The 8325-nt window shown below is 40.8% G+C and overlaps 1 pseudogene; it reads left to right on the top strand.

Annotated features, from left to right (window-relative positions):
* Positions 1–6673: 6673 nt before the first annotated feature.
* On the top strand, positions 6674–7718 carry LOC101573717 (annotated as a pseudogene).
* Positions 7719–8325: the final 607 nt, after the last annotated feature.

Genomic DNA, 8325 nt, shown 5'->3' with positions numbered 1-8325 from the left:
GGGGTGGGGGAGGCACTGCGGAGTGGTGGGGGGCGGCCCGAGGGGCTGGGAGAGGGTCCGGCCCACGCTGCGCCTGGGCTGGGACTGGTCCCGCAGGCGCAGGGTAGCAGGAAACTCTCCGCACACTCACCGGACCTGGGCTAGGACTCTCTTTTTTTTTTTTTAAATCAAGGGAAAATTGACATAAAAACAAATGTATACCATTTGATGAGCCTTGGTATATGAATATATCTATCACCACCACCACTCAAAGTACAGACCATTTCTTATCCTGGAAAGTTTCTTGTATCCACTTGCTCTTAATCTCCCCTTCCTTTTGCTTTGAATCTAGGTAACCAGTGATACAACTGTTGTTACAACATATTTATTTTAAATCTACTTACCTTTAAAAAGATTTCTTTTGTTGCCATGGGGGAATGAGTTAGAGAGAACCACACTGGAGGGGCTTGGGAGGGCAATTCTAGAGGTAGTGAGAGACATGCAACAATGAGGTAAGTAGTATTTTCCATACATTGTACATTTAATTTTATTTAATGTCTGCAACAAGTCTGAAGGGGTCACCCCATTTTATGGATGAGGAAGCTGAGGCCCAGGAAGAGTAAGTAATTTGTAGAAGATTACACAGCTAATGAGTGCAGTCACTGTAATTTTTTATCATACCACATAATAGTTATGGACACAGTTGAACCAGGAAATGAATGTGAACTGCAAGTCAACAATTTCTGAAAGCGTAATGAAGACTTCATGTAGTAGACATTTCAGAGGGCTTCACATGTGAGAAGACAAATGTCAATTCTTCTCTGTAGTTTTGCAGGGAGAGGAAGTATCTGACTTTGTCTTTCTCTTGAAGGAAAGAAAACCCCCGTGCTGGTGAGGGGCAGGGGATGGGTTAGCAAGCATGACTTCACTGTGAGATGTGACTCAGCCAGCCTGTGGAACTTGTTAGCCAGAAAGCCAGGCTGCTAGGGCTTCAGGGTGCTGGCTGTGCATCTGATGTGGCCAAGCAGCTGCAGGAGCAGACATCAGATAGGATGTAGACGGACCTGGAATGTCACCCACCCAGACAGCATCACTGCAGCCACCCAGTGGGTGAAGTGTCAGGTTGGGAACAGAAGAATGACTCAGACTTATTTCTCTTAGTCTGAGTACTGTGTCAGCCTCTCATGATGACACTAACTTTCCAAATAAAACAGACACTATTGAGTTACAAAATTTGTTCTTAATTCTCATTTTCATGGGAAGGAAAAGTGCTCTGGATCCAAGGCACTCTATGGCTTGTAGTCCCAAGTGTATACCTTATGTAAGTGCAAACTATTCAGTTATAACTGAACTGTACAGTATGTCCCAATTTTAAAAATTTCTCTTATAAACATCATCCTATGTCCTGTGGAAGATGTCTGATTTCACATCACTTGTACATTTTTAAATGACTCTTGTTTGGAATACTGATCTTTGCACATACGGCTGATATATGCTAGTGCAATGGGACTTGGGAACGAAGTCCAGATACCTGCACTAACATTCTGGTTCCACTCTGTAACCTTGGGTAAATCATTTACTCCCTCATGGTTGTCCTTCCCAATAAGGTTGGAATAATGTCTTCCCCCAATGGGCTATGATAAAACATCCATGAGATAGCACATGGAAGAACTGTGTAAAGAGAGTGTTGTGGCTTGTATTGAGACACCCTCTTCAAGCTTCATGCAGTCATAGGTGAAGCCTTTTGGAGGTGGCTGGATCTAGGGTGTGTGCTGCTGGCATCAAGGATGTGATGCTGGGACTGATTCATGGTGCGATGCTAGAGTTAAGACTGGCCCACCCTGGGTGTGAATGCCATCCACCCTAAGGATGGGTGGCCTGCTGACACATAAAGAACAGAAGGAGGGTCTCTGCTTATTGCTTATAGTTTGCTTAGTTTGCTTCCTTACTGCCTCTGCCTGCCCTGAACTGCTTCTTCTCTGCAATGCCCCTCTGTCCTGCCACGCTGCCTTGAAGCCAGCCAGCTCTGAACTAAAACCCCTATAAACTTTGAACCAAATATGTCTTCCCTTTTTTTAACTTTGGGTGTCAATTATTTTGCCTCAGCAAGGAGAAAAGTGACTAAGACAGAGAGATAGACCCAGAATATGGATCTGGGAAATTGGCACTTTTTCTCCTGTGCAATAGAGGCATGGCAGTTTGTTGACCTCTCCCAAATTTCCTTTATTCATCCAGAATCCAGCTTACTTCAGGGATATTCGTCCTCTGTCCACTGCTAAACACCCAGAAGGTTGAGAAAGAATCAGAAGGGGAAGGAAAGTATGGGCAGATACAGCAGCAATCCCAGTGGTGGTGATAGTGCTGGGCTTTCTTCATAGGAGAGACCCACTGGAGACACTTAGGTTGAATTAGGGTTACAAAACACTTGCCTTGACACTACTTTTGCGTGGCAATCCTTATTTGCATTTCAAAGGATAGTTAACAATCTTAGATCTGGAATCAGGCTTCCTGGTTTAAATCTGCCTGTGCCACTTACCTTGTGACCTCAGGTAAATTGCTTAATCTCTTTGTGTTTCATTTTCCTCACTTACAACATAGAGAGGATAATAATAATATCTATTTCATAAGGTTGTTATAAAGATTAAATGAGTTAATATGAGTAAAGTGCACAGAATAGGGCTTAGCCCTCAGTGAATGGTATATAATGTTATGTTTTTATTACATTTGTTATCATTTTATATTGACTTGGGAAGGCTTAGCAGGCACTGGTGGTTGGGCCTGTAGGAGGCTAAACTCTCCCTGAGTGACCCATTGGCAACACCACTGATTATGAAGCTTGTCCCAGTGTGCCCCTCACTTCTGCCTTCCCTCTTTTGTCTTTTCTCCCTTCATTACACCCACCCATCCCCTCAACCTTCCTGGTCTCATGGAGAGCCTTGTAAGCTTCCCAAGGACAGTTCTGCTCAGATGCTGTCCCATCCTTTGGCTTTCTCTTAATTAGGTCATCTTTATCGGAGGTCTCATTCATTTCCTTTTGGATGTCAGAAAGTCATCTCTGTGAAGGATGAGAGGAGAACTTGAGACTCTGAAGATGGATAGCGCCTTCAAGGAGTTTCTCTCTGGCAAGGAACCGAGAAAGGGGACAGTAACGAAAAAGAATTGAGTCAGTACATTCCAGTTTGGAAGATAGAAGCGGCCTCTGTGTGATGACACAATGGAGGATGAATATGGCAGGAAGTGGAGTGTGTTACTGCTTATTTTGGAGTAGGAAAGAGTGCAGGAGTGGCTGCCACCATTTAACCTTCTCTGAGACTGGTTTCCTCAACACTAACACATGGCCTCTGGTAGTCCCTGTCTTCATCTGTTTTCTTTTCCTAATAACACAACACCAAAATGTTTATTTTGGGTCTTAGTTCTGAAGGTCCAAGGTTGAGGGGCTTCATCTGCTGATAGCCTTCTTTGCTGGCATTGTTCTGAGGCAGCACAGAGTATCATGTGGCAAGAGATTGGCAAACTGGCTTTAATAGCTGGCCCACTCCTGAGATAAACAACTTATCCATTAAACCATTCACCCATTAACTACCTAAATGAATTAATCCATTCATGAAGACAGAGCTTTGGAGAGTTCTTATGGGTGCCACTAGTCACACCTCTTAAATTCTGATGTTGGGGCTACTGGGACTCACTTTCAACTTGAGTTTTTAGGGGACAAACCATATTCAAACGCCATAGTTCCAAGCCTCAAATCTCATACCCTTAGCAATACACTGGAGTCCAGGCTTGTTCTCACTGGGACACAGTTTTAAAAATACTTTGAAAGTGACAATCCAAGAATCTGTTGACCTTAGCCTGCAACCCAGGGTTCTTACATCAGTCCAGAGGTCTATTCCTTGATCAGTCAATGGAGAGACAAGTTGAATCTCCTAACTAATAGTACTATAGGCAGCTAGTTTAATATAAATTAATATATTATCAGAGAAGGATTGGGCTCTCAAGGATGTTGGGAGAAAATTAAAGATAACAGAATTGTGGCTTCAGGCACACCTCAAGAAGGCAAGGCCTCAAGATAAAGTCACAATGAAGTCTGGCATGGTGGCACATGCCTGTAATCCCAGCATTAAAGAGGCAGAGACAGGAAGATCTTTGTGAGTTAGAGGCTAGACTGGACTACATAGTCAGTCTGATGCCAGTCTAAACTGTATAGGGAAACCCTGTCTCAAAAAAAAAATGTTACAGTGGTCAGACTTGCATAATCCCTAATTAAGGGGAAATTGAGATTATAGTGTAATTATAATAAGTGGATCGGGACCAGCCAGATAGCTCAGCGGTTTAAAGCTCCTGCTTAGGCAGGCAGGGACCAGGATTTGATCCCTGGCAGTGTGTGGTGCCAGCCCCACCCCAGGAGTGCTATTGAGACTTGGCATGGTTGTGTGCACTTATAATCCCAACACTTGGGAGGCTGAAAACAGGAGGATCGTTATGAGTCTGAGCTGTATAGTGAGACCCTGTAGACCCTGTACTAACTAAATACATCATCATCATCATCGTCATCATCATCATCATCATCATCATCATCATCATCATCATCATCATAAATGGACCATCCAGTCCATTAAGTCCACATTTGCATTAGACATCTAAGTGGGTAGCCAGGACATCGTGACCAACCCTTTCTAAAATTGTTCCTGTTTTAGGCATCATAGATAAACTGAGGTTGATGATGATAACCATATGACCTTGGTACATGCCTCATTTCCTTATGGGATCAGTATCAGCTAAATGGCTATATTTATAATCTTCTTGGTTAATTATAGTTTAAGCCACATTGTACCCACATTATGACTTTGCTGTTAAATTACCCTTGCTAAAGAGCTTTGGTGGCAATCCACTTGCAGGACTCTTTGTCTATCAGGAGCTATCTGTATTCCCCAATGAAACTTTTCTATCTCCTTTGTCCTTTGGAATTCATTCTTTAGTTTCAGGGGACATACACTTGGCACTGATATCTAGCAGGTTGGGAGTTATATTTCTCCTATATCAATAGTATCTTCCATTAGATTGTTGCAGCAATATTCAGCAAGGTACACCCTCATGAGAGACCAAGAATGGAAGCAAACAAAGCTTTTATTGCCAGCAAGATGACAATCTGATGTACAATCAGAGAATGGTGACCACTAGAAAATTTTGTAGTGGGTTTTTATACCTTTCCAGGTAACCACAGGTAGCCACATTACCTCATTCTAGAATTTTACAAAAGTATCACAGGGTTTACATTTTACAGGGGTTTGTTAGTATGGTTAAATTTTAGCTTACCTACAATTTAACTGTTTGCTCCTTAGGTTAGCAATTTGTTTTCCTTTATGGGTTTTATAGTTAACTAAGGGAAGGAGGATGAGGAGTGAATTCACTTAGAGTTTAAATGGCTTCTAAAATGGACTCTCCTTTGCCCATCATTCCCACTTCAAGGATGGATTTTCCTTTCTTAGGAAATACACAGTCCTTTATCCTATTTGCCGTCTCATACTTGGTGGTTTCCTTTAAGACCATCATCTACACTGTAGTCTGTAACCTATTTATTTATTGTTATTATCATGTTTTATCCACTGAATGAGGTAGGGCCTAGAAAATTAGGACAATTACTATCAGAATGGGGCCAGTCAGGCTGGTAACCAAGGAAGTTAACCAGGAGTCCCAATTAAACAATTGTTTATACCAGCCTTGTTTTGTCCTCTACAGTGCTATGGCTTAGCCCACCATTATAGACCATCCATCTCCAGACAAGAAGCCTAAGCCTTAGGCAAAATAGAAGCAAAAGTGAGCATGTTAATTTAATCAGCTCATTGTAGACTCCAAGGTGGGTCCAGTAGCGATGGACTTCACAGAATTGAAGTTCTCTCTGTGGCCACCTGTTTCAAGATGCAGCCAGGATGATGGTTTGAGACATGTTAATATATAAACATACCCTGTCCCAGAGTTATTAACTGTGTTGGGCCATCCTACTTTATTTATTTATTTGGATGTCCATTTTTGTTAGTGAGCCCTGTCTAGTGTCTGTAATCCTTGTGTTAACTAAAGTAGCTGTCTATAATAGTTTTTCTCTGAAGAGCTATCCCTAACTTCAGTTAGGAGAGACTAAGTATAGTTTTATACATCTTGTGGTTATAATTTTTCTGCTGGATATTAAAGACCAAGTTAAAATGAGACCTCAATTAATTAGAATTAACTCCTTGCTTGCTATCTATCAAAGTCAGTTAAATTTCCTCAGGATTTACCTTGGAACCAAGCACAGTGCCTCTTAGTACTTTTGTTAGTGTCAGCCATCAGGATGAATCATGGTCATTGCTTGACCAAGTCCTTTTTGTGAAAGCATGGGAGGCCGTTTTTCTTGATGACTGTCCTTAGGCACATTATATACCATAGAATCACTTTTCTCTGTTTCCTCACAATCTCCTTGATCAGAAGTGCAGAGACCCTACTAAGCTATAGGATGTCACAGAAGAAGTCTCTTTATATCCTGGGTCCTCATTGACCTTAGAGGGCATGGGCTAAAATATTAGCTACTTTATTAACCCATTTCTCTTTTTAATTTTTTGGTCTCTAAACCTCAGTTGTTGAACATAATCCAGAAGAGGTTAATGATATCACATTGTTATCAAAGCAGTGACCTTAATTAGTACAATTTTATTTGAGAAGGATGCACCGGAGCAAACAACATGGCAAGGCTGGGGAAAAGAGTGGTCACAGCAGGGAGAAAAGCTTGAAAAGGAAAGCCACTGTAGCAGACCCTCAAAAGGATGGTGCGATGGAAGGCGGGGTCCAGCCCCCGAAAGCGACTGTCTTCCCCTCAGGCTTCAGCATTTCAGAAATTACGAATAAGCATCTGTGACACAATGTTCACATGGTGGAAACAGCAGCAGCGGAAGGAAAAGTTGACTGCAAGAAAAAACTTAAAAAAGAGAAAGAAGCTCTTGGTGATAAGACTCCAACAAAACCAGTACCCAAGACTATTGACAGCTAATGAGTCTATGATGAAACTACAGTAGATCCTAATGATGAAGAGGTTGCTTACGATGAAGCTACAGATGAATTTGCTCCTTATTTCAACAGAGAAACTTCTTCCAGCATTCTCATCACATGAGATAGACCCCATGGGAGAGCAGTAAGACTCTGCCAGCAGCTCTCAACAGTTGTACCCAACATACATGTTTATTATAGAATAGGACTGGCTCTGAAAAAAATTATTCCACAATTAGATCGGTGCATCTCAAGAGATTTCACCAATCTAATTGTGGTTAATGAAGATCATAAAACACCAAATGGACTGATTTTGAGTCACATGCCAAATGGTCCAACTACTCATGAGCAGTGTTCATCTTCGAAAAGAAATTAAGAGAAAGGGTAAGGACCCAACAGAACAACCTGAAATAATTTTGAAAAACTTTACAACAAGGTTGGGTTGTTCAATTGGACGTATGTTTGTTTCTCTTTTTCCCCATAATCCTCAGTTTATTGGAAGACAGGTTGCCACATTCCACAATCAGAGGGATTGCATTTTCTTCAGATTTCATAGGTATATATCTGAGAGTGAAAAGAAAGTGAGAATTCAAGAATTTGGACCATGTTTTACCTTAAAATTAAGATCTCTTCAGAAAGGAACTTTTGATTCTAAATATGGAGAGTATGAATGGGTCCATAAGCCCTGGGAAATGGATACAAGTCAAGGAAAATTCCATTTATAAAGTACTATAGAAATAAATACTGGATTTTGCTAAAAAAAATTTGAGTGTTAAGCACCTTGCAATATAAATTATAGCCAGGGAACTGTTACTTCCTAATCCTTGTATAATGTTAACAGACAATAGTTATATAGTTTCACAGAGAAAATTTGAAATTGTATTGTGATATAACAGTCATGATGGCATTTTTGTAGCACATTTAAATCTCAATCTTGAAATAGAATACTTCTTACTCAATCATCCCTACCAAGCACATAAGAAATTTTTACCTAATTCTTTGGCCTTTAATGGGATGTCATTGAGGAAATTTGTAACATTATCTGGGCTGTTTAATGTCTAAACATCTCTAAATGTGGTGGCACAGACATCACACACACATCACAAGTTTTCATTTAAATAAAATTATCATTTGACTGATGACTTCATATTGGCTTGATATGAACTTCTTATTACAAATATCTGGAGCACAAGAGAGAGGCATATGTCTAAATCTGAAAGAAAATTTCACTATAAATAATCTCTGTTTTATATGTTAGAATACCATGCATTTGGAAAGCATGAATACATTTAGTACACCAAAGGTCAGTGATAAAAGCTGTCATTATTTTGT

This window comes from Octodon degus, unplaced genomic scaffold (genome assembly GCF_000260255.1).
Source record: "Octodon degus isolate 3935 unplaced genomic scaffold, OctDeg1.0 scaffold00286, whole genome shotgun sequence".
Taxonomy (NCBI): Eukaryota; Metazoa; Chordata; class Mammalia; order Rodentia; family Octodontidae; genus Octodon; species Octodon degus.
The sequence above is the reverse complement of the archived record's forward strand: the minus strand, read 5'-3'. Positions and strand labels throughout refer to the sequence as shown.